This window comes from Sander vitreus, chromosome 8, assembly GCF_031162955.1.
Source record: "Sander vitreus isolate 19-12246 chromosome 8, sanVit1, whole genome shotgun sequence".
Classification (NCBI taxonomy): Eukaryota; Metazoa; Chordata; class Actinopteri; order Perciformes; family Percidae; genus Sander; species Sander vitreus.
This window is the reverse complement of record NC_135862.1, coordinates 10,394,344-10,421,407: the sequence shown is the minus strand read 5'-3', so window position 1 is coordinate 10,421,407 and position 27,064 is coordinate 10,394,344. Positions and strand designations below refer to the sequence as shown.

Sequence of the window (27,064 nt, the reverse complement as noted above, 5' to 3'; positions counted from 1 at the left end):
TCATAATAAAAAGAGTCATTAACAACCTTGTTTGCAGTTTGAGGTTTCCTGTCAACAGTTTAACAGATGTCTCTTTTACAATGGTGGCCTATGAGGAATATCCTTTTTGGCCGCATGGGGGATTTTTCTTTGCAATACTGCGAGTGGCCACTGGCAGAAATTGGCTGTATTTAAAAAAAAAAAATTATTTAGGGACCGTTCGGTATTTATGGAATGGACCATCGGAGGAAAATAGGGGAAGGTCATGTCTTTTTATTCTTTGTTGAGGGGAGGGTCAACCAACGTTTTTTAGTCTAGGGGGGAGGGTCACCCAATTTTTGTATTCATGAAAACAGCAAAATTTCAAAGTGGCTTGTTTGGTGCATACTTTTCCATGTAGATCTCAGTCTCTGCCCCCCATCGCTAGCAGATGGGTCTGACCCAACAAAAATCGCAACATGACAGCAACACGAGTTTGGAGTTGCTTTCGTGGCCAGTCAGCGAGCTTGTTACGCCCGCAATCTCTTGTGGAGCATTATAACTTCGAAAAACCACAGGTTCCAGTTAATCTTATAATGGATATGTGTGTTGAGTTATTTAGACAAATGATCGGGGAAATAAACTCCTGGCTCCACTCAGAAGTGAATTTAGTAATGAAATAGCAGACGAACAATGTGTAAAGTTTCCAGTTGTAGTTCCAATGAGACAACCTGTAGGGGGACCGTAGCGCGAGATGTAGTTCCAATGAGACAACCTGTAGGGGGACCGAAGTTCTCCAGTGTTGAATTTCTGATTGGGCAGGCCAGCTGTCAATATGGGTTATTACCCAGTGTGCTTTGTTGAATGGTCTCAATGTTTTATTTTATGTGAATACTAGTTTACTAGAGGAGTAACTTAGTATTTGGAGTAATGCAGTAATGCAGGAAGTGTGCATTTAGTTCCCATGCTTATTGTGTTTCCACAACAATGTTAGTGAGTAAATCTACTGAAATGGCCACCATAATAATGGAGTGTGATGTGTAAGATGAGAAAGCAGAGGTTAAGTCATATATGTCATGGTTGCAAAAAAATAGTGGTTGTCTGTGCATCTTTGCCAAGTGCAAACCAGTACAGAAGGCATCAATAAATTGTTGGGGAGGGTCATGCCTTTTTTCCCAATAATTTTGGAGGGTCATAGTAAAATGTATTGCTGGTGAAGGGAGGATCAAGTCTATTTTGACTAAAGATCCCAAAACTCCTCCAGTAGCCCCTTTAATAAAAAATGACCAGTCCCTTAAGAAATTGGCTGTAAGATGGAGCACGCTTCCTGGGGCCTGGTTAAAAGAGTGTTAAAAGAATAAATCACACAACTGGTTTAGTATAATATAATGGTTTGGTATAAATAATAAATATAAATAAATAATCTTGGTATAATTAGGCCAGTGCTTTATCCAAGAGTCTGGGAGGTGACGGGTGAGCTTACTTCAGCGTTTTCCTGTCTTGGACCAAAACCAAAGTCTGACTTTTTCCTCCACAGAAGGGCATGCACACACACACGCACGCACACACGCATGCATGTGCGCACGCACACACACACAAACACACAAACACACACACACACACACACACACACACACACACACACACACAGTGGATCACCTCATCTCTGGCCTAAACTGGTGAAGTGAAGGGGGAGACATGGCCCTCTGGGTTTTACTAGTCCTACTCTCACTGACCCATGCCGGGGTCTACAGTCGGAGACAGCTCCTGTTACTTTCCTTGAATGTGGTCCCGTTCTTTAGAAAATATTTTGTTTTTAACATTGCAGCTTTTCCCTCCCTTAATTTTGAAGGAGTGAGCTCTGAAGGAGCGGGCAATATTGCGTGGTAGATGGCCTGCCAGGGACCAAGCAGGAAATCTTTCATTAAAACTCACTCAAGGTCCATCATGACTTGAAGCTCTGTGTTAGATATTGAATAATAAGTGACATAGAGCAGCTCTGTTGAAGGGTTTATAATGCCCTCTATCACAGCCTGGCCAATGAGCCCTGGGAACTTAGTAGAAAACCAACAGTCTAGATAAATCACAGATTAAGGAATAAAATGTTAAGCCTCTGATTGACAGCTTTGTTTGAAGTTGTCTGTGTGGGCTTAATCAAAGAGCTATTGCCCATGAACCTTCATGATATTGTCACAATGGAGCCAGAACAGAGAGCTCACTGTTGTAAAAGAAGAGTGGAAAATGAAGAGGGAAAGTGATAAAGACAAACCAAAGGAGAAAATGAAGTGTAATCACAGAGCACTCTAGTGACTAACAGCACATCAAACCACTTCAAATTGCTCACTCTCAAGCATACTTTATTGATGCTTTGGGAGCCGCAGTCAGAAAACAAGAAACACATTTGGGCTAATTGTCGATCACATGTAAAAATATCTATATGGGATATTTTACTTTATTCAAAACATATGGCGCAACTGAGAGAAGCTGCTCTCCAACAGAAATAGATGTATCCAACTGCTTTACCAAAACACTGCCACCCCCGCTCATTCTTATCCTTCCCTTCATCTCACTTACTAGGAAAATCATGGAAAACAAAATGTCAGCAATAATGGTGAACTTCTGTGAAATAGAATAGCTGAGGCAAAGCATGTTATTTCATAAGCAGAATGCACGAGTGCCTCTGGGAATATGACAAACCCTATGGCAGTTCTGGCTCAGGCCCAGTCTTTGCTGTAGTTAGAGTGAAACCTGATAGTATTACCTCTGCTCTGCCCAGCCTCTTTCCCCCCTTGCTGAGTATGTCATTCCAGCCAAAGGAGGGTGCCTGGACCATAGTGGCAGTCTAGCATCTCACAGAGCCATGGGGATTTAAAAGGGCCGGACTGAGGTGGCTTTCTCTGCAGCATCAGAGAGATAGAAAGAAGCAGGGTGAAGAAGATAACATCAGTGCTATCTGCTGATAGTTAGACAGTCGGGGAGATTCCCTAGCCCCTCTCCCAGGTGTACGCCTGTGTCTACAAGACAACTAAGCTCCTTCAATGTGTTTAAGCTTCTCAAATAAAAGAACCTGAAAGAAAGAGGCATTTGTGGTCCAGGCGATGATCTGCCTATTAGGCTCTCTGTTGTAAGAAGAAATCTGAAAGCCTAAGGTTTCCTTTTTCAGACCTGCAGCAGGAGAAACCTTTCTGCTCCAGGGCTAAAGAGCGTTTATGTTGTTAGCATACTTGGAGCTGTGCCTCCTGCAAAAAACATTCTCATTTAGCCCAGGGTCTCTGGGAATTATAGGCAGAAGTCTTTCTTCAGTAGGCCTGGCTGCCAAATATAATGACTGGTAAAGCTGAAAAGTGAATGACTTGAACTGCTTGTAATGTCTTCTTAGTAAAGCTGCCTACACATGATAAGCGATTTGCTCTCTTGCAACCTCATTGGTTGTGCTTTTGAAAGGTCAGAGGCAACTAGGTCAAAGCGCAGCGCAAAGCGGCAAATCCGAGCGGTGCGCAACGCCAGGGGTAGCGCGCCGCCTATAATGTGTTGCCGGCTTAAAGGACAATTCCTGCCAATTTTTACGTTAATCTTGATCGCTATAGCTACGTGAGTACTTTCGATAGAAAAACCCACACTCACCGGAGAGCAGCTAGCAGCTAACAGCTACTACCGCACTACTGTTTTTTTTAGGGGGAATAAACTTCAAGACGTGATATGACCTGTCCTCTGGAGGACATAGCCACACCACCGCCGCTCCATGGATTGTTATTGGGATGATTATCACAGAAGCCTGTCTGAATACACTCACCGGACGGCAGCTAGCAGCTAACGGCTATCAGCTAGCAGGGCAAACTAGCTACCGGCAGGATCGAGACAGAGACCAGGATATGTGAATTTAAACACTGTCTGAGTTGAAAATGCATCTTGTTGACACATAAGGGCCCTGTTCATGTGGCACAGACATATTAGTATTTTGTGTCTGGTAAGAGGCGCAAAGGCACACTAAAACTTGCCCTGCCGTTTTAGCTCAGGGGACGCTTGTAGTATGTAGCTGCAGCTTCTCCGTGTTACCTGCACTGATTCGGGTCAGGGTTTTTTCTATCAAAAGTACTCGCGTAGTTATAGCGATCAAGATTAACGTAAAAATTGGCCGGAATTCTCCTTTAAGTGCTACTCTACATATGTAACAAAAAAACAACTAAATATAAATCTTTAGAACAGGCTCACTAGATCTTAACTACCTATCATATTTCAATCTATCCAAAAGATACTTTAGATTTTTAAGATACTTCTTAACATGTATGAATCCTAAGTAATGCTGTAACACGCTGTAAATATTCAGGGTTTCTGTCTGTTTTATGCCAGCAGGAAATAAAACACATGTGGTTACCATACAAAGCTATGGCATGATGACACTTTTGGAGGAATCTGAACCATAGCTTTCCAGAGTCAACATCCTTATGATAATGCTGTCGGCATGAGATGATTTAATACTGTGTTAACATGTTGCTGGACAGGCTTCCCAGGGCTACACAAACACCATGCAACCCAAAGCTGCACAAACCCACTGCACCTCACACTGATGAGGCCATTGTTAGCCCACTGCGATCAGATCACTCCCATAATCTGTGAATACATCCGCCTCCACGGTACATTCTCTGTATCTGTTGTATTTGTAACACCACTGTGGCTCACAGGGAGAAGCACTGTTAGTTTAGCCCAGCTGCACAAGCCCACTCACTAGATCTGGCTAAAGATGGAAGCTTTTGAAAAGTCATACCTCTAAAAACTTTCTGAGCAAAGTGGGACTATGTAGTATGACATGAATGGGATGTACACCACTTGTTTGATCAAAAAGTGAATTTGCTATCCTGGTCTCAAGAAGCACCTAGAGGGCTAATATAGATTAGAACCACACTTATCTCCTGTATCGGTGGTCATTTTCGGCCTCAGTGGTTGTCCATGAGCTGATAGCATCTCACAGACTGTCAATCTCATGTCTGACATCAGATGGAGAATAAAACAGATTGGCACTCTTTAAGTTCCCCGCTGCTTTAACCTCTCCCATCTGCGTCAGCAGTCACACATGGTTCACATAAGAAATCCCTTTCTTCTCCTTGGCAGTTTAGGGCTACATGCAAACACGGAAATGAGATATACACTACTGTGCTGAGGCTGAATGTTGAGGGGTGGGCACTAACTTTCTACTGCAGAGATATAACCAACAGAGAGCCATGTGAAACCACAAGGGGCCAATTAAACAAAAACACATGTAGGTGTGTGTGTAGTCATGGCTACAAATACACACACACACACACACACACACACACACACACACACACACACACACACACAGAGTTGATGGAGATGACCATTTTGTAAAGTCCGTAAAGTCAAGATGGTTCAGGCATAAAACAGGATTGCTACCACTCTGACAGGAAGCTTAACTTTGCCTCCAGGGCTGTTTTTATGTTTAATTAAGACTTTGTGCTTCAATAGATATATTTACTGTTTTTGCAATCAATGAAAAATGTATTTAATGCCTGGCAAAAGTGACTGTCCACTGACGAAGAGTAAGACATTTTACATGAATAACCAGATTTTTGATCCGTTTAGATTTCCGACTTTCCTAAATGTAAATGGAAAAGGAGAATCTGGGATACAAACGGCAAAACTGTATAAAAAAAAAAGTAGAATAACGCAAAGTAAAGGTCCATTTCAACCAGTCTGACACTCCCCTCAAATGACAATGTTTAACTTTAATTTACACTGAAGTTTGTCATTACTCCACCCCGTCACTTCACCCATCTATACCTCCCATTTCTACAGCACAGCCACCTGTTATAGCCCTATACTGAAGGTGAGCCATTACCCTTGAAAAGTAAGTGTTTAGTAGCACTCAAAGAGTTTGTGTGAACAAACAGCATCTTTTCCTCCCTGTGTGACTGTATTTATTCAGACCTGCAGCTCTTTTTCTGTTTCCTGCAACGTTTCAGCACAAATAAATCTTGATCCACGCTCATGCAAAGGGAAATGGACGAATGTAGATGCAGGCAGTTGTACTGTAGATCAAGATAGAGAGACCACAAACATCTATATGGAGCTTCTGGCACTGACTGAACAATATATGAAGCAATCAGTCTATTATTCTGCAAAAAATAAATAAATATATAATAAATAATTTGTTTCTAACTTAAACAGTTTAAGTTAGTGGGTGGTGGTTCACAAACCTTTAGGTTGAGGGAGATTACACACACACACACACACACACACACACACACACACACACACACACACACACACACACACACACACCATTTCCTAAAACAGACTCTGTGAATGTTTGGCTGTGCCAGCTGTGTGAGTTTGAGGCTGGGTGTGGGGTGTATACAATTGTCCAACAGACCGCATGGTGTGTATACATACAGTCATAAACAGAATCTGGAGCGGAAGCACTGATAACCTAGATGTGCTTGACCTTATGACCCTGGGGCTGAACTGTTATGCTTTCACTATTTGTTGTCTATACGGCTGGAGGAAACACTGGTTGCTGCACTGGACCACAGTCAGGTAAAGTGTCAGTGTTTGTGAGTGCGTATGTGAGACAGGAGACACATGCTAGAGAAGGGTTTTCCTGATTTCATCTTTATTGTTTATGTTCTTGTATGGAAGTAAATCTAAATGATCCAAAAGTCTGTTTGCATGTCTGTGCGTGCACGTGTGCAACCATGTCCAAGTCTTAGATGTTGACCACAGTGGCATTGCACTGTACTGAACTTGGAGCTGAGAGAGAGAGATAGAGATAGAGAGAGAGAGAGAGAGAGACCCACCGAGACCCACATTTTTGTGTCAAAAACATCTGCATTTATAAATAAATACTCTAAAAACAAAAGAACAGAATTATGTGTGCTACCGAAAGTGGGGAAACACAATCTTGAGGAGCTACTTAAATATCCTTGGAATAAAAAATAAAAAAAGCAACAGCTATGGCCTATACAACCTATATAACACCTGAGAGAACAAAACAGCTCACCTGGATTTTGAAGATCATCATACCATACAGGTGAGGCAAGCAATGCTTTTAAAAACATTCAAGACCCTGCTTTCATAGGATGAAAGTTTTACCTTCAAACCTGAAGGACTTGCACCTTCAAACCACTCGTGGCTGAGAGTCTAAGAGCAACAACGCTTTTGAAATGCTAAGCGGTGTCGGGATGTGGACCTTTTGCACTGGGGGACTGGGGGGGTCTGATGACTATATTATCCAAATGCTGCTTTCCGTTTCTCTGTGTTTGTACGTGTGTGAGTATGACTGAATGGAGATACGCTCACCGTCTGCTAGCACTTCGTGTCATTCCAGCTTTCAACTCCTGAAGGGCCAAGAAGCCACTGTGAACTCCTTGAGTAAACACTCTACAGCAAGGAGAGGGGACAGTGAGGGATGAATATCTAGCAAACATGCCCGTTTGAACCGGAAATATGCAGTGGGGTTAAAGCTTATAGCTGTTTGAGCCCGGGGATACTAGAGAAGACCTGGCAAATATATGTGTTTGAAGGCCAAACAGTGTTGAAGGCAGAGCTCCCATGGGGAATCTAACAGTAGAGCCTGATCAGCTGCTGCAGGCTCTCCACTATGCTGACAGTTTAAATAAGAAGGCACAATAAGCTCAGCCATTGAGGAAAAGATGCCCTCATCCCTTCTGCAAAGAAAAGGTGCCATTCCTAACTCACCTATAGCTGGAAAACAATGGATTCTTTCGTATTCAGAGTGGTGCAGAATACACTATACGCGTATTGTGCATACACATACCCCACACTGAGAGACAGAGAGAGAAAGAGATTCATTATCCCATTCTTTAATGGCATGAGGTGCCAGGTTCATTGACAGACAGAGCTAATTAGAGAGGCATGAAAGTTTAGGAAGCATGTGACTCCTCTGACCCATAAAAAAAACCTGTCCTGTTTGTTGGTTCAATTAAGGACATTATCTTTTCATTTTATCCAACTATGGTATTATGTTTTACTCAGTTACACCATGAACAGCCATAGTACAAGCTTAAAATAAAACACAGTAAAGTATTTTTTGTATGAATGGCAAATTATTCTAAATAACTACTACTAGATAACTTCAGTAAACCCGGTGGGCAATGTGATAAAACAAAACACAAATTCCATCTTTCTTTGTGAAAAGTGGTGCCTCCTGTCTGAACCTTTTCAGAAAGACATCTCTGTCAACACTTAAAATGAATGTGGTCATCTGTCCATGACACAGATTGCTGTGCCACGGATGACAGTCATCAGTAGTCCTACTGTAGACAGAGACAGCTTTGAAGTGAGACCACAGCGCGCTCCTTTCCACCCAGTTCTCATGGCTTTCCCTTTAAATAGAGCATGACATCAGACTCTGCGCAGGTCTACCGGCCCAAGCCCAAAACAAATGTGTCCAAACAATGCCACATCTGGAGCGAAACGCAGGAGTGAGAGGGGAAGAGCAGGAATGTAGCGGAAAAGGAGTTGAAAAAGGGAAAGCGGTCCTAAAGCTGTTTAGCTCTAGGACCCTGGCCAAAGCGTCTGGGGATGTGCCTGAGCTATAATTTACTGGTGGTTTCCCTCATTCCCTGCCCCCAAAGACCTGAGTTCACTACTGCAGGCCCATGCATCACGCAGATCAAATACAGAGATGTCTATTTAATTTAATCTCAGTACATTGAAAAATCCACTAAGTTCTAACATCTCCTACAGACAACTGCCAACCACTGCGTCACTTGTGTGGTGGTAACCCAACTTTAACACTATAACCTCTAAGTTCCAGAAAGTTCGCAAAGACGTTCAGAGGGAAAAGCAAGTTCTTGTTTGATTTGGCTCATTCTTCTGACTTTTCTGTGCAGATGCAGGAGGAGGTCTTCAGAAAGTCTTCTCAGGCAGCCGGTTCTTGTTGTCACTGTCAGAAGCAATCAGAGCTGCTGGGTCTGCATTCAAGCAGCAGAAGCAGCAGAGGAGCAGGCAAATATTCAGGCCAATTTTCTGCCTGTTGGATAAAGTGTCTAATAAACACGTGGCGGCTGATCCAACAGTTATTTGTCAGTAGACACACAGTATACTGCCCGCAATCTGACAGAGATACTTGGACTTATAGTCAAGAATGCATAAAATGTACGCTACAATACACATGCACACACATATACATCAGTCTGCGAGTCTGTGAGTGGATTTGTGTGGGAGCTCAGGGGGCTCTATAGATCGAAGGTGTGAGCTGACAAACAGAGTCAACGGTACGATGGAAAATATGCTTAATGTGTCCTGTTGGAAGAGGTCACAGATAGGGAGAAAGGGGAAAGCTCTGACTGATGGAACCACGAGGGACTCTCCTCTCCTGCAAGTCACGTGTTTTACATCTGCACTGCACTGAGACTGGTCATCTTAAGATACCTCTGCCTCCACATCCAGATATCTCCAGATATCTACAGGCCCAGTTCTAGGTGTGGGCTAACTAGGTGGTCAGTAGTAAACCTCAGGAAGCTGATTAACTCAACAGTGTGTGGGTGATAGAGACAGGCCTGCATAGTTGGCTTGAGCAGTTAAGCAGTTCAGCGTCCTGATATTACACAAGGCCCTTGCAACAAAACTGTATTTGTTGAACTGAAGCATTACAGAAAATGCATAAAAAAGAGCATGCCAGTAAAAATGTAGGTATTCTAGTTAACACACACACATTTTGTCACCAAAGGCTAATTTTACTGTTTGTATCTCGACAGCTACAGGAACTGAGTCAGAATTCAATTAATCATGCTGCCGTACCCTCAATATCTATAGCCCAAATTATGAAAAACATGTTATCTTTCTTTTCAAACTATATGGAGACATTTGACAAACATCATAGTGTAGGTCATGAAAAATCTGTTTACAAGAAGATAATAAGAAAGAAAACTACTGTACAACGAACACTATGGTTTCCATCATCAGCTCTACCAAACAAACTATTTAACTCATACCACAATCTATTTTACTGCAGCAACTATAGCTCATTGATTTTTGAGGCATAATCCATGATGCAAATCTGAACAGAAGTGTAGGCCCATCACCAAAATACAAAACTTAAACTAACAGTGCTCATACACAGAGTTTCAGATACTGTGAAAAGTTTGTCTATATCAGTAAAAGTTTGTAAATCAAGTTTATGGTCCGTTGACACACAAAATGTTGATAATTTTAATCACGAAGGCAACTCTTAAATTATGTATTTAAATTGAGCTGAAAATTATATGGGAAACTAAATTAAGGTTTGGCCTGCTAATGTGTTTATTGAAAGAAAAAAAAAGTTTCACCACCAACTTTCATGTTCTCAAAGTTTTAGTGAGTGGGAGCAAATCTGGAGAGTCTGTCGAACAAATAAATCGAAATCTGATTATTATACATTCACAACTCATGCCGTTCAGGTATGACCAAGTAAGGACAATATCTCTTTCCTTTCTTTTCCCCCTTGCTGATGCTTTTTATTTCTTATGTTAGCAACACTTTCAAACGGTTCTTTATCTAATCCAAAAGATGGAGCGAGCAAGGAGTGCAGTTCTCAGGGGCCGGATCATGTATCTTTTTGCAATTCAGAATGATAAAATAGTTTGTGTGTTTCCCATGGGAATATCTACATTATGTTGATACCAGCTGTACATTTTTTTTAAAGAAAAACAGTATGGCATGGCATTGTTTACACAGTACTAGAGTCACACATTTTGTTTCTTCTATAATTCAATAGTCAGACTGACAATACACTTAGATTACCACCTGTTAGGATATTTTTTAAGCCAGGCAACAAGTTTATATCTACAAATCCCTGCTGAGAAAATGTTGACTAGAATTTGATGGTAGGATATACAGATTGTGTGTAGGCATTTTTGTCTTTCTCTGTATGGCCCTGTTTGGTGACTGCCCCTACGTTTTGTGCTTGGCATATGACATTTGTAAATTTGTCTAAGTGTGGATGAGCAAAGCAATGAGTGTTGCAGAGGGACAATAACGTGTGTCACAGACAAGGTGGTTCAAATGGTTGCCAGGAAACCCCCAAATATCATATCATTTAACCAGTAAGATGCATTTTCATTTAAACATCATCACTGGTGATGAAAGGCAGATTAAACCACTGACATAAGCATTTTCTTCTGAGCTTGAAGTCGCTGTTCATCTTTCACCTTTGAAGCCTCATGAAAGTCAGGAGTAAGATGGAGAGGTCAGAAGTCGTGACCCTATCACTCAACGTGGGAATTAAGGGATGAATAACCTCCCCGGTCCTACGTAACATTAGTGACTTGTCTGGACAGTACCTGCTGAGCTTATGATAAACCAACATTATAGCCATTATCATGCCCCTTAGACTCTGAACTAGATTTAATACTATAAGTGAGTAGTCACAGTATCTGGTTGGGGGATTATGATTAATCGTCTAAAATGCAAATGTGTATCAATCATACAAAGAAAAGAAAGTGTCTCTCCTTGGAATGTTGTCTTTGTGTTCACACTTCAATCTCCCCACACTCTCTCTGGTTACAGTGAGGTCATCCTGCCTGCATGCATTTTCATCACAGAATCCCTGTGGATGTTTCCTTAGAAGACTTACTTTAACTAAGACCTACTGTTGCAATTGTTGATCTTTCCATATTTCTCTCTCCCGGTGTTCATGCAGGCATAAGTGTGGTGGAAGAGTGGGGGTGTCAGGGATTCTAGAGTTACCTTAACGGCCAGTAGTGTGAGAGGCAGGAGGTGGTAGCGGGGTCAGGGGTCACGGTACCCTGACAAACAAATGAGCCACCCAGTGAGGAAGTCAACAATAGATGCTTTCCCCTGCAGCCCTAGCAACAGCAGCTGCTGGCAAACATGTGTGTGACAAATGTGCCATTCTGAACCAAAAGACAGGGTCTCAATCATCACCATATGGGGTTGCCACACAAACATGTCACACAAACACAGCAGATAGGGTGGGAGATAGAGTGCAGGGGGTCAGAGAGACAGAAGAGGGGGAGGCAGCAGAGACAGCAGACACAAGAAAAGATAATGACGCAGATATTGATTCAGTATGTCAAGTATTGTTCATATGGGAAATAAAGTAACATAGAACCAACTCACTGGTGGTCTGATTGCAATACAGACACTCTCACAGCTGAGCACACTGCTACAGTAGGGTTAAATGCAGCAGGTTTTACTATGGGTTCTATTGTTGCCCTTTGGGGCTTAATGACCAGCAAACAGTTTCTTCCTTCTGCCATTCTATCCCACTAAAGTCCCCTTTTATACACACTGTCCTAACTGACAGACCAGATAAGGCCAAACTAGAATGTAAAACACTTGAGAAGATTTTTTTTACATAATTTTCTGTGTTCCCTGATGATTCCACTGCATTCACCTCCAAATCTATTTTGTACGGTACCCACAATGTTTTCAATCAGCCCTTTTGATTTTCCACACTTCCATTTCATAATTCTATTTGCCTCAGCCTTCCATCTGTCCTCTATCTCATGCTCTTTTTGGTATTTTCCTCCCTCTTTCTCTCCCACTCGCCAGCTCTGGAAAGTACATTCGCACAGTTCAACAGTGACACAAGGACCGTCTCCTTCATGGCAGACCATGCTTGTGTTTTTTCAATTAAGCCGGGCTCCTGTACACTATTCATTTGGGAAACCATAATTCTCATGGCCCAGCAGAAACTAATGGAAAGTTGCTTAGTTTTTTTTTTTTTTCTTTCCAGGAGAGGTATCGGAAAGACCCGTTCCCCAGAAGTCTAGTCTGACTGGTGGGGATGGGGAATAAAACTGTAGGAATACTGTCTATGGAATACAGGAGGTGTTGATAGGAGGTGAAGGCCTTACCAAGGGGTACTAGGGTGCATCAACTCATGGGGTGAATGGGAGCAGGAAGGAGGTGAGTGAAAGAATACAGATGGATGGATTTCCAAGGAAATGTGGATGAAAGTGAGTGAGTCGCAGGCCGGATCTGAATTGCCCAGCGGGGAGGAGGACAGATCCACTGAAATCACTTCAAAGCCTGGTGTCACTGGGCTGCACATGAGTACAGACGGTCTCCTGTCTTCGTTTATTTACAGAGATGAGCCCCAATAGCCTGTTGCATCCATCTGCCTTCAACAGTGCAAATACATATCTCCACACGTGCCCACACGCACACACACACGCACACACACACACAAGCCGCACTGTACAACATTTAACAGCTCATGTACAATTATAGGGTAGCATCACTGTATACATTGCATTAGCAGCAGACCAACAATGAAAGTCAACAGAGTGATATTAAATTTACCTGACAACAAAAGCAATTCTGAAAAACAGAATTATCAGAGAATATCCACTTCCAGTTAACTGCTGCTACAAAGTTCCCATCGTCCTTTTTCCAGAATGTCTCAGCCCCAGTCTGACCCTCTTCCTTGCCTGACCAGTAGGTGCCATTTGTCGCCATTAACATAAAACTTTCACTGGCTGCTGACTCTGTCTGTCTGCGTTCATACATAAACAGTGTAGGAAATGTGCACAGACACAGATCCACACATACAGTATTCATGTGTGCATGCTCACACATGCAGAAATACATACCATTGCACATACAGTATATTCACAACACAGATGCACATTCAAAGTGGGCGGGATCTAAACCGGACAGCCCCCATCACACCCCCACCCCCCACCACAACAATCAAAAGAGACAGACAGACACTAAAGGGAGAGCAGTGAGAGAGAGACAGGTAGGAGCAGCACACGAGAAGGAGACAGTCTGAAGTCTTACCTCAAGAGCAATGCTGTGGAGCCGATACAAGGGGAAGCCTCATGACTGTAGCGGTCTCTCTCAGACTAGGTCTCTTTGTATCTCTCAGCTGTGGGAGACGGGCGCTGAAGCAAAGGCAGCTTAGCGCTGAGCGGAGGGGTGCTCAGCACACTTTACAGGCAGAGAAAGCAGTGGAGCCGCGCAGACCCCGGGCCCGTCCGCTCACACTCTGCCTTCTGAGGATGAAAAGAGAAGACTTCATTACCAGCTGGAGACCACGCCTCCACCCCTCCAGTCTCCCTCCTCCCAAGCCCTCTCTCCCTCCCTCCCCTCCTCCTTCACTACCTCCCCGCTTCCCTTCCACACTCCTAGCCAGTAGCACGCTCCAGGGCCTGTCCCGGCCAAGAGAGGGGGAGCAGAATGCCAAAGAAAACGTCCCATCGCCTGCCTGCCAGCGCTGTGCAGTGCACAGACAGAGAGGGACAGAGAGAGATGAGGAAGGAGGTGAAGAGACACATAGATGGTATATAGCATGTAGTTCAAATCCACCAACTGTTCTTTGTTTGTTTTGAAATTTTACATTGAGTACAATGCCTTAGAGTTGTTTTAGCATAACTGGCAATGCAGTTAGGAAAGATAAAGTGTGTATGTGTGTGTGTGTGTGTGTGTGTGTGTGAGGTAAGGGAGGTAAAACGAAGAAGGAAAGCAGAGGGAGGAGAATTAAATTTGGACCAAGTGAAGAGTGTGAGGCAGCAAAGATTAACTTGAGAGAGAGGGGGAGAGAGACAGAGGGAAGGACACAGACAGGCAGGCAGACAGAAAGAAAAACACAGACACACTCAGAGAGAAACACAGAGCAAGACGGGTGATCAATTTGACAGTTTTAGGGAGAAATGTAAAAAGAGAAGAGACATTTAACCAGGGGTGTTGTTGGAAGATCTAATTAAGACTTACAAGATCACATCAAAAGACTGTCGCTCAGGAAGAAGAAGTGTGAGTGTTGAGTTCTAGGGGGTGGGGACAATGTCTGTCTCTGTGTATTTGTGTGACTATAAACCTGTCCCTAACCTAACCCTAAACCCTCTTTTCAAACGGCTAACATCGTCAACACCCAAAATAAGGATGACTGTCTTTGCCGTTCTTCTCATCCTCTCTGCTTTTTCTTCTTACGCCAAAGTGAACTCTCTCCCCATCAGACGGGGAAAAAAGGCATAAAAGCACTAGCTGTTTACTGTCTGTAATTATGAGGGGCTGGGTACGCTCAACCCAGGCAAGCTCTGCACCCTGCCCCCAGTGCCACCACACTCAAACCTAGCTCTACCAAGTGTGCCAGTTTAAACTGAGCCATGGCATAGACAGAGAGGTGCAAAGGAAAAGAAAAGAGTAGTAAAAACAGTGACGTTTAAAGTTTCAGATTAACTTGTAATTAGGAAAAATGTGTCGGCAAAGGGGAATTCACTCGACTTAAGAGAGAAACATGAAATAGCAAAAATGGAAGTTCAAAGTAGCGATTCCCCTAAAATCTGAGAGAACTTGTTTGCTAGTAAATGCTGCAGATCAGGCTCCAGTTCATAGAATGACAGCTGGGTCTTGAACCTGCTGAAAATTTGAAAGAGACACCACCGCAGCACATCACTACATCCACCAGGACCGCCACTGCTGCAAATGATGTCCCAACAGAAGCACATTCACAGAAAATGGCAGCCATGACTTCAAATAAAGTTACAAGAGTTTCAGATGCAGTAGTGGTTTCTGGATTGCTCAATAGGAATAATTAAAAGAACAGCTAGGAGAAACACAAGTACTGTATTCTAAAACAACATGAAGAACTAGCGGATTGCAGGAAAAGATGTAGGGAGATTCAAAAGATCACAGAAAGGAGACAAAAGACCAAAAGGTCTGCGTGATGTAATAAAAAAGAGAGCAACTTTTTTGGCAGCACATGATGAAGTAAGCAGGGATCATACAGATCTCTGGTGATCTCTCACACTAACATTAACACCTACACAGACCCACGCTGTGGCATAATGGTGTCAAATTTACACAGGCCCACAAAACAGTACTTAAGGTTATGGGCTGTCTTCAGTGTAGGCTGTGAAAGCTCAGGCCTGGGGTTGGGGTTTGGAGTGGGTTGGTCGAGGGACGACAGAGAAAGGGGAGACACACTAGTTTCAGTGCTCTTTAATGCTAAGAAACACTAATCCTCCAAAAACCAGCGTCACGGACAATCCTTCTGTGGTCTTTTATGTCTTTAATCTGGGGCTTTAGAGACAGAAAAAAACTAATCCAACATCTGAAAGCTGTTGTTTGTTTACTGTCTACTATGCAATCAAATGTTGTCATTACCATAACGATATAAATAGATTAAAATTGCACTAAGTGTCCTTATAATAAGGAAAATTAGAACAGTAATGACAGGCTGTCAGTTATGGAGGATATATTTATTCAAAAAGATGTGATTGTGTTTCAGGATCTGAAACTGGGATTTAGGACTGAGGTGGAATTGGAAAGGACACAATATTCTATCCAGCCACTAGGGGTTGAGTTGAGCTGTAATGTACATACAGTCCATTTACAGACACGGATGAGGCAAAGTGTGGCACTAACTGTTTTACACAACATCTCTCTCACCCTGCTCCCTGTTTCTGTTTGAGGGTTCAAACCTTTGTGCCTAACTGAGCTTACTGTACCTTGCTGATTTAAGCTGGTGCAACACACATATGCCATTTCTGTTGAATCCTGTTGTGAACAATATTGTAAACTGAATTCAGACCAAAAACCGGCTGCATGTGTAAAAAGGTGCAAAAAATCCACTTGTTATAAACAACAGATTTCAATGAGAGGTGAAAAAAGAGAGCTGTATCACGCTCGAAAACATCAAATGTCTTACTGACTGCCTATATCCCAACAGGGATAACATTAAATATCAAAGTAAGGGGATTTATGGGTGAATATCTCAACACCACTAGGTTAAAACCACCCTTCATACAGAGCAGTCTAGAGGAAGAACAACACCATCACCTCACAGGAACTTCAGATTACAGAAAATCCAAAACAGGCTGCCTCTGTGATTGGATTTCAAAAGCCACAGGAAAAGGTCTGACTGTCAGGCATTATACACATTTGGCAAAACAACCAGCCTGGGTTGGGCCAAAAGAAAGTACAATATTATGGTACAGAATGGAACTTCTTAATGGTAATAACTCTAAGAATAGTTTGTGGTAATATCACATAGGCATTCAAGTGAATTAAACTGGATAAATGGCACAACAACATACAATAGGATTTAAGGTTTATTCAGTGCAGCGGAATCAAGTTGCCTTTGGATGGCAGCTGGAATCCTATTAGACTTCATGATTCAATCATAGGTTGTTGTGAAATTTAAATTTCACTGTTAACGACCTGAATTGGAAGCAGAGTCGAGGCAGATGGAAAGGGAGGGGGCTTTTGTGTTTTTAATACAGAAAACCTTTGTGAGATGTATCAAAGTGAGGGAGCCAAAGATCAACTCCTCAGCATTTCCAGGATGAATATGGAGATTGTTTAAACCCAGCCCTGGGGCCTGTGCATATCAGGATACCAATGACCTGTGTTGTACTAGTTTAAACAAGTATAAGTTCATGCAGGGCATTAAAAAAGCACTGCTTTATACTTTACCCTTAAACCCACATCCATATACTCTGCCAACCGTCTAAATGGACTCTCTCTCTCGCTCGGTGGCAGAAAAAGTCATATTAAACACCAATGCTAAACATATAAAGTGTTTTAATGACCATAGAGTATTCTAACCTCCCCTCAGGGACTAACACCTGGGTCAAAAGACTCATTAAACTGTGACCTTTTTGAGTCAATGTGCAGGTAGACATTCATTGACCTACTGTATAGTTATTATATAATTCCCTAAAACTAAATATAGCAATGAGAAAAGCGTTCTGACATTCACCTTTCCTAATTCTACACAGCAGCTTGTCTGGACAAAAAAAAGAAGGATAAATCAGTGTAGCCATGGCAAGATGACAGTGGAGTCAAGTGTTGTAGCCTGGCTGTGTGCCACATTATGCGCCACAACAGTTGGTGCACTCTGAAGCACACACAGTAAGTACTGTGTGGTACCCAGGACTGCCTCTTGAACAAGACTTGACAATAAAGTGTCTTAGCTGCTGAAGAAAAGATCAAGGCTCAGGTCTGTGTTTAATATTATAATGACTACAGTTTGACATGCATATAGCTTCATGGCTTAAAGGCTGTAAAGTACAGAAAGAGCACTGCTTTTCTTTCAAGATGTAAAATGATATCATGATGCAATCTGATTTTGCCACAGTTGCAGTGACGATGTACAGTACCAGTGTCATTCCAGGTCATGTCGCTGACACACCCAGAGCCCCAATGAAAGGCCGCCCCATCACCACCCACACCAACACTCCTGTAACTCTCAATTAGGGGAACTGAGGTTGACTGCATGTGGTGACTGTATTCCATGACTCACTGACTGCTACACACCTGAAATGTCCAATAAAAACAATAATGCCAAGACTTAACAGCAGAAATACAGAGCATTTGACAAACTAGTTCTATGAATGTATTGTGTTTGGGCACTGAGACAAGAAAGGGTCCCAGTAAAATGAGACTGCGGGTTTTAACTCAGACACAGGTGATGGTGGCTAACCCTAAAGTCGAACACATCCATTCCCTCCCTCTGTCTGTGCAGCTTTTGGGCTCTGGAGCTGCCCGGCTGAGCTCTGGGAATTTCACACCTATGATGGCCATTACCAGCAGGGCAAAACCCATCACACCCTGGTGTGCCATTTCTGACCCAAAAAGTCCAGCGGCCACGAACGCATGCTCTCCCCCAGGGCAAACACGGGGCACCCCAGCCAGTGTAGACTTAGCAGCTTGGCGATGTGTACTCGCCCTGCCATGTGGATCATGAGTGATGATGTTCCCAGGGATGCAAGGTATGGGGGTTTTGGGCTAGTAGGAGTTAAGGTGGGATCGGGGGAGTTAAAAGGTGAAAGAGGAAGAGTTGAATAAAAGGGAAAAGGCCTCATCTTCTTGGAAGGTCAAAGACAGACTTAGTCTTTAGTTGAAAAACCATTTTCCTGTCCTTCAAAAACGATAACATTGTTTCAAGGCATACTTATTGCTGAGAAGAACATATTCTTTGGTTGATGATTCTACAACAACTTGAATATTGTTCAGTGACAACATTTTTTTAATTCTCACTTTCTACAATATCTATAAATGGCAAATAGGGTGAGGGTTAGATAAAGATTGGGGTTATGACAATTACATTATGGGTGATGTACAGTTAGGGATAGACAAAAAACATCTTGGTTAAGGCTAGTTGGTTATGTTTTGGGATGTATCGATTTCCAAATCTGTGTACCTTACTGTTTGGAACTCATTGGGATCATTTTTATTTAAGGTAACATGAGGCTTGTGAGAGAGAGAGATTGTGGTAGCGCCCAAAACAGAGTTGAGAACCCCTGTGACTTAACGGAAAGACTGAATTTTATAATGATACTCATTAGTTGCAGGTCTGTGAATGGAGGCAGACTCCATCTACCACCCCGACCTCCACACCCTTACTTTGCTACATATAAGGCAAACTACTTCCTGTATTAGCACTGAATTTTTGCAAAGAATGCAAATCATCTAAAATATATGTTATTCCTAGGGATGCTGCTTGGAGTAAAACATTCACGAGAGTAGACCTTTCCCTGTGCTGATGTAGGCAAGAATTACATTAAACAAATAAATCAATCAAAAGTGGTTCACCATACACAAGAATATGAGGGTGTCCTTACAATTATCTTTCACAAAAAACAATGAATATCTTGGTTGAACCTGAGGAAACATGAACTATTGAAGAATAGCTATATAAGCTTCCTAGTATGCTCTATATTTTTTGGTGAATTGTTTCTTCATTTACTCAGCAAAGCCAAAACTAATTTGTTTGTTTTTTTATCCTAGGACACTTTAACAACCCAACCCATTTGCTAATCATGTTCACACAGTGAAAACAAGATAATCACTATGCTGTGCATTGCTAGACTGGTGTCTCAGGCTAAACTGTAGCTAATTGAAGGGTTACTGACTCAAAATGTAATTTATGTCTGGAGCACAGTGATAAAGTGATAGAGTTTAAATACTAAAACACATATCGATGTTTCCTCTTTGGGTTTCATCTTCCGGTGCCTTTATTTTGTCTTTATTATAGCGTCTGGGCTGAAATAGAGAAGGGTGAATAGAGCTGCCATTGAACTGTGGCAGAGCCACAGCAAACAAAACACAGAGATGCCCGGCCCGCATCTGCACAAATAGGCCTTTCAATCCTTCCCCTCACTTTTGTCCCATCAATACTTCACTCTTCATAGGGACCAAAGCCACCAACTCCAACCTTCCCTCTGCCCCCTCCAAATTCACAGAGAAGTGAATGGTGTCTACTGTACCTTCTACCACTCCCCTCTCGGTGGGGTAGAACACATTTTGACAGGCCTGTATTTATGGCTGGCTGGAGTCGTGTTGGAATGAACCATGAAAAAGACCAAAATCATCTCGCTGGATGTTCATTTATATTGAGCGCTGTCAGCTGTGTGGGTCTGTGTGTGTGTGTGTGGCCTATGAAGAAAGAATGGAGCTTGTGTGAGTGAATGTGTGGAAGCGTAGGATTAAGATAAGCCTTCTAATGAGCAACAAAGTGTGTTTGTTATTCTGTGGTTATTATATGTCTGTGTCTGCATGGACAAAAACGCTACGCTTGTTGAGACTGTGTTCCGGCATTATGAAGCCTGCCTTTTTGCTGAAAAGTGATTTTGTATATAAACAACCCTAATCAATACTAAGGTATTAAAATACAGACTTCAAAAAATCTGAACCTATCTTTAATCAAAATTCATATGCCCATATGAGCATGGAAAAAGTTACTCACTGTCACTGTATTAACTCATCTTTTTCATGCTGGCCATAAAGATGTCCCCTCCTAGTGTCACTCCATTGTAAGAGATTGCAATTTAAAGTTCAAAGCTATAAGACTTTAGCAGTCTGAGTTATTCAAATGAAGTGGGTATCTTCCCAGCTTGAGCCCCCCTAAAAAGGGTCTAAAATCGCCACTGACTCACAAGAATTTCTTGCATTCAGTGACATAAATAATCCTTTTCACAAAGAAATACATATTTAATCAAACCACATTTCAGAGTAAAAGTCCAACAACAACTTTTCGTAATTGATTCATCTTTAACTTAAAGGGGCGCTATGCAGTTTTGGCAATTTCTTCGCTGTTTTCTTGCTTTTTGCTCGCAGGTTTGTCTATAGAGCTCCCCCTACAGCTTCGGAATAGATATTTGGCAACACTGTGTAAAAACTCGGCCAGTCAGTCTGCCGTTTCCTCGTTCTCCTCCGACAATGCTTTCCTAGCTTTCTGCTTCTTTTTTGATAGTGTGAAAAACTCCATCGCTACCTTGTTCTTATAGCTAGCTGGTTCCTGGATGGGGGCGTGTAGGTGTCGGTATGTGTGCAGTGCCTAATGCAATTCGTTACATCGCAAGACCTGATATCACGTGATACTTCCTGACGCTCGCCGGCCAAAAGTTGCAAGGGTGGTTTTTCCACTCACAGGCGCTAGGGGGAAGCGAGACGACCACCATTCAACCCGAAAAAAAAGTCATATAACCATTCCAATGACTCCGAAGCTGTTCAGATAAGGTACATTAAGCTAAAATAACTGCATAGTTCCCCTTTAAAAATCTATTTAGAAAAAAAGCGTATGACTTTTAACTCTCTATGTCAATCTCTCTTTCAGTACACAGACACACAGACAGACAGACAGACAGATGCACACATGCGCACGCGTGCACACACACACACACACACACACACACACATGCACGCAGCACGCATCACCCCATGAATCCTTCAGAGTGCACTGTCTCAATGGGTGTGTGGTAACAATGGGAGATGGGGTGAGTTAAGGCAGACTTCTCTGGTCCTTCTCCACATAAACCTTTAATATGAGGCCTCCTCAGCACCAGTCGGCCATCTAAAGGCACTGTACCCTGTAATTGACCTTAAAAATACTTTCAGTGGAGGTCGGCAGCCATGTCATTGGCCTTCGGCCCAAGCAGCGGCCGCATCTCCCCAGCCCAGAGGAGCCTGGGAAGGCCTGACAGGGTATATTTAGTGGCCCTATCCTTTGAGTGGAGCAGAAGATGCAGTTAATGCCAGTCTGTGTATAAAACCACTCCGCCGCCCACGAGTGGGCTGCTCAAAGGCACATTTCCCTCTCCCACTGGGATGTGTTTCCTGAGGTCAGAGGTCGGCTATATGTATGCCAGGTGAATGTACATCACACGAGAGACACTGACCAGAATCCACCTTGCCTATCAAGGAGGGGCATGTCAACATTTTGGCCCTGTAAGGCAGGCTTGTTGTTAGATACAGACAGTTTGTGTGCAACACACATCTGTGTCAAGGCTGGGAAATATGACCGTGATGTGTCCTGAAAGGTTTACAGGTGTTAACCTGCAATGATATGCGTCAAGACACCTCTGGTGTGTGTGTTGTTATTTCGTGTACATGAGTGTCACCTGGCAGAATGGGTGGAGGGGCTTCAGGAAGGTAACTAAACGCACCAGATGGTTTGTTACACAGAACCGTCTGAGCAGCTGTCATTGGAAACTGTTTGGAAAAGGGCAGGCACTTGCAAAAAATACTTGGGAGATGATTGGATGAACCATCTGTCTATCAAATTCTTCACAGAATGCTGATTGGTTGGGTCTGCTGCTGCTTGGATACAAACACATTACTTCAAGCCTTACAAGAAGAATTTTTGTGTTGTGTGTTGTATGTATGATCCTCCGTTTCTTGCATGATATCACGTGAAATTCAGCTGCCGTGCAAGGTAACCAAGAAGGATGTAAGAAGTTTTGTAATGTAAGAATTATTTGAATATAACTAATACTTAATAAATTAAATTGTCATCTATATTACTTACTTTCTTTTTTTTAATTTTATTTTAAAGATTATTTTTTTGTGCTTTTATTGCCTTTATTTATAGGACAGTTTAAGTCAGAAAAGTGGGAGAGGGAGGGGGATGACATGCAGCAAAGGGCCACAGGTCGGAACTGAACCCGCAGCCGCTGTGACAAGGACTGAGCCTCTGTACAAGGGGCGCACGCTCAACCAGGTGAGCTACCCAGACACCCCATTACTCACTTTCATGATTGATTGGCTTCACTATCAGTTCTTAATCCATTCTTCATTTCAGATTGTTTTATTATGTCATGTGGTTGCTCATAACTGTAATATGTAAGTGCAGATGTGCAGTGTGGTATGTACTGCATGTGTTAAGTAGTTGGTATTGTGACTGAAGCATGAGTCTGTTCACCTGCTGTCACTCATAACTGCCAAAACCTTCCTGCTGGTTTCTGTTAGAGGCTGTTGTCAGGAGCATCTGCAAGGTAATTTACAATTTCTTTCACGAAAGATCATTGTTGGAGATAAATCACAGCTTTCTTCTGTCTTGTAAATTTTTTAAAAGACAGAACTGAAGTTGATGTAAGAACAAAAACAAACCACCTCCTCCTCCCCTGACCGCTTCCTTCTGACAGGTGGAGTTCAGAATCAGAATCAGAAAGGGTTTTATTGCCAAGTGCGTTTTTTAACACATACAAGAAATTTGTTTTGGTGTTGTTGGTGCACGTCACACATTCTTTATATTGAATATTAAACAATATAAGTATAGGTACAAACAATATAAGTATATTTACACAGTATGTATTAAGTTAAAAATAAAGAATAAATAAAGATATAAATAAAAAATAAAGAGCAAAGAGCATTACAGCAGAGAGAGAACAGTGGCATGAAGGTGAAGTGTCAGGGTGGTTTCCGGGCCTTGTTAATAAGGCTAGTGGCGGAGGGGAAAAAGCTGTTCATGTGACGTGAGGTTTTGGTCCTGATGGACCTCAGCCTCCTGCCAGAGGGGAGTGTCTCAAAGAGTTTGTGTCCGGGTTGGGAGGGGTCAGCCACAATCCTTCCAGCACGCTTCAGAGTCCTGGTGGTGTAAAGGTCCTGGAGCGGTGGCAGATTGCAGCCAATCACCTTCTCTGCAGACCAAATGACACGCTGCAGTCTGCCGTTGTCCTTGGCAGTGCTAGCAGCGTACCAGATGGTGATGGAGGATGTGAGGATGGACTCAATGATGGCTGTGTAGAAGTGCACCATCATTGTCTTTGGCAGGTTGAATTACTTCAGCTGCCGCAGGAAGTACATCCTCTGTTGTGCTTTCTTGACGAGGGAACTGATGTTCAGCTCCCGCTTGAGGTCCTGGGAGATGGTAGTTCCCAGGAAGCGGGAGGGGTCCAGGAGGGGGTCGGTGATGTCTTTGAGGTGTGAAAGCACAAGGTGCTCAAAGGACTTCATAACTACAGAGGTCAGGGCGACGGGTCTGAAGTTACATGTGTGAGCAACCACAGCAACAAGTATTGCTTGACTTGGTGCCAATGGTCATTGTTATTAAGCAATAGCAATATATCTATCTTTATCTATCTTTTGCTGAAGCTCCTATCTATCTCAGTGTATTGCGTGGTGAAATATTTGCGTGTCAGTTCGGCTCAGTTATGGGTGAGAGAGAGCACATGGGCCGGTGTTTATTCGTATGCACTTGCAATCACACCTTTAAATTCCTGGGAGTAGCAGTGAGAGAGGTGGCAGTTACTTGTGCTTGCCTCTGCTCCTTACCAGTGGAAACCACATGCCTTGGCAAGCTTTTGCTACACCATAAGCCTGCCATTCATCTAACTATAGATTTCATGACCTCCAGCAATGTGTACTTGGATCTCGCACAACAACTAAGCACTACTATGACTGTAGTCTCACATAGCCAGACCTACCTCCACAGCACTGCGGAGGAGGGTCTGGCGAGTCCATGCAGTATGGGAGAAAAACGTGCTCTGGTTATTGGCATTTCTTTAAACCAAACACAATCATCTTGGGCGGCGCTAAGCACCGTACGGAGCAACAGCACCTCTGCAAAATAGCCTCGGGAAGGAACTTGTTTTGGTGGAACATGTGTACGTTCAAAAGTTGTTTTAGTCGTGCAACAGAAAACTCAGATTGGACAGATAGTCTAGCTAGCTGGATTTACCCAGCAGAGATCTGAGAAAAGGTTAACCGTAGTCTTCATAAATCGACCGGAGTTTAAAATGCCAACACAAAGGAAGCACAAGGCAACGGATATCCGGCCTAAATGAGTGAAATCTGGCAGAATTTCAGCCGGCAACGGAGCAATCCCGGAAGTGTAACATTGTATATATAGACTAATATGACTGTGTTAAATCATCCATAGAATTGGTCAAATGCTGTCATAAACTAAAAGTTCTCTCTTATTATCTTCACGTTTGCTGAGAGGTTCCTTTGGCCTCTTAACAATACACATGCACAAAGCCGCAAAGATAGCAAGACAGGATAAAGAAAGAGGGAAAGAGTCTCAAAACTTCTGGATTCTCCTCCATAGACGCTCCGCCTGAGTATAAAATCTGAGCCCAACAACAACAAAGAAACACTTTTGATCCGCTGTATAAAAGGCAAGCTACAGAGCTCGACAAACCAGGGGTTCATGTGCTCACCGTGGTCACGGTGACAGATCTGCCGACCACTCCTTGCCCATCTGGGCTGCCGGTGGCTCTCTGCCTGTTCTCTGAGGACAGCGAGTTCAGACCAGTAATTTAGTTCAGATGAGGTAAAGCAATATTTCTAGATTAATATGAGCCATATTCCTTTAGAACTGTCCTTTCTTTCTTCTTATCCTTCCTGCATTTTTTTTTTTTACGTCTTACATGTCTAAAAAAGTCTGGCTGAGGATGAAAAGAAGAAGAAGATAAAAAATAAAAAAAACAGAGACATAAAGAGAGGGAATATGAACAAATGTCCTTTGTGAGGCACACATATAGGATAGCCAGTAGCAGTATGACACTATTGGTTCTTCCATTGAGTTTCTTTTCATAAATCCTAAAACACCTAATGATGTAATTTCTCTGAACAGCGTATTTGATAAGGTGGAGGAAGATGTGTGCTTAGCTCCTCCCTTGGCTGGTTAGTTTCATGGTATGTACAGTGGATAGTGGATAGATTTAAACACTCTTGCTCATTTCTTCATTATTGTTATGTCAAGTGATGCTTAATAGGTTTTAGAAACCCCCCAGTAGCTATCTGTTGCTACTAGGCAGGCACTCTGATCCTAAAATAGCTGGAACAGATTCAACCAGCTGTGCAGTACATGTTTAGATATGCTTAATACAACCTTGAGGACGTTTTCTTTTTTAAACATTTTCAAGATCATAAACAATGTATCTGGGTTTCTCAAGTACTGAATGTAAGCTGCTTGATATCATATTGGAACAAGATTGACCAGCTGTGATTAGTCTGGCTTGGCAACAGTTTCAGTAGTTGGGATTCAGGAAGTCACAGCTGTCCCTGTCGTGCAGCTGCTGACTGAGCATGTGACTGGCTGCATAATCAGCACATCCTAATGATACACAGCGCTATAAATCATCTATGAAGCATCTAGCTACAGCATTTCTGATGTATGCTGTGATAACAGAAGGTAAACCAGAATTAAGTTAGCAGGAAGAAGCTAAAACCACAGATTAACGGGGCAGCTGGCTAGCTTCCTTGCTGGAGCAAAGCCAGCTGGACCAATAGTAACCTTGCAGGCTGAGGCTTTCATCAGCTGGCCATTTTGTTAATATATTTGGAAAATTTGCCATAAATCGGCTGTCTCCTAATAGTTTCTGGAACAATTCCTCAGATCCATAGTCCCTGTGTAGTGTTCCCCCTAGTCTTTGGTTAAAGTCCAAAGGACGTTCCTTCATTGACTTCATATACAGAGGGTAAGGCAAGCAGCCACTTTGGCTGTGGTTCTCGTGGCCTCATAGCAGAAGTATGCTGATGAAGGACTGATGATGGACGTATAGCAATGGCACACCCCAGGGCTGTGATTTTTTTTTTATGGTTTCCTTATACTAAAGTAACCGTAGCAAGTCACTGTGTTCCTGTGTCGTAAGCAGGACCTCTGGCTGGATGCCACCCTCCAACCAATTCTGCTGATCATTGCTGGGCGACTAATGAAACAAAAGTTGAAGTCCTGCTTCTGCTGCAGCGTTTCTGATGTTGTTTCTTGAGCGTTCTTCCCCATTCATCTGCCACACGGCATGACTGTGATGTCATGATTGGGCTTTCTCATTGGCTGGGCTTTCAATTGTACCATTCACCCGCAGTGCTTGGACGGTACAATTGAACAGTGGGTTTGAAAGGGAACCTGAAATTAGTGGTGACTCATTTCTAGCCGCTATGTTATTAT

General features: G+C 42.8%; 1 protein-coding gene across 1 annotated transcript in view; it reads right to left on the bottom strand.

Moving 5' to 3' along the window:
• Positions 1-27,064, bottom strand: part of znf469 (zinc finger protein 469) — a 151,810-nt gene that overhangs the window by 30,365 nt on the left and 94,381 nt on the right. The window contains exon 3 of the mRNA XM_078256219.1: positions 13,729-13,943. The gene's annotated coding sequence lies outside the window, so the exon portion shown is untranslated. The remainder of the gene's footprint in view (positions 1-13,728; positions 13,944-27,064) is intronic.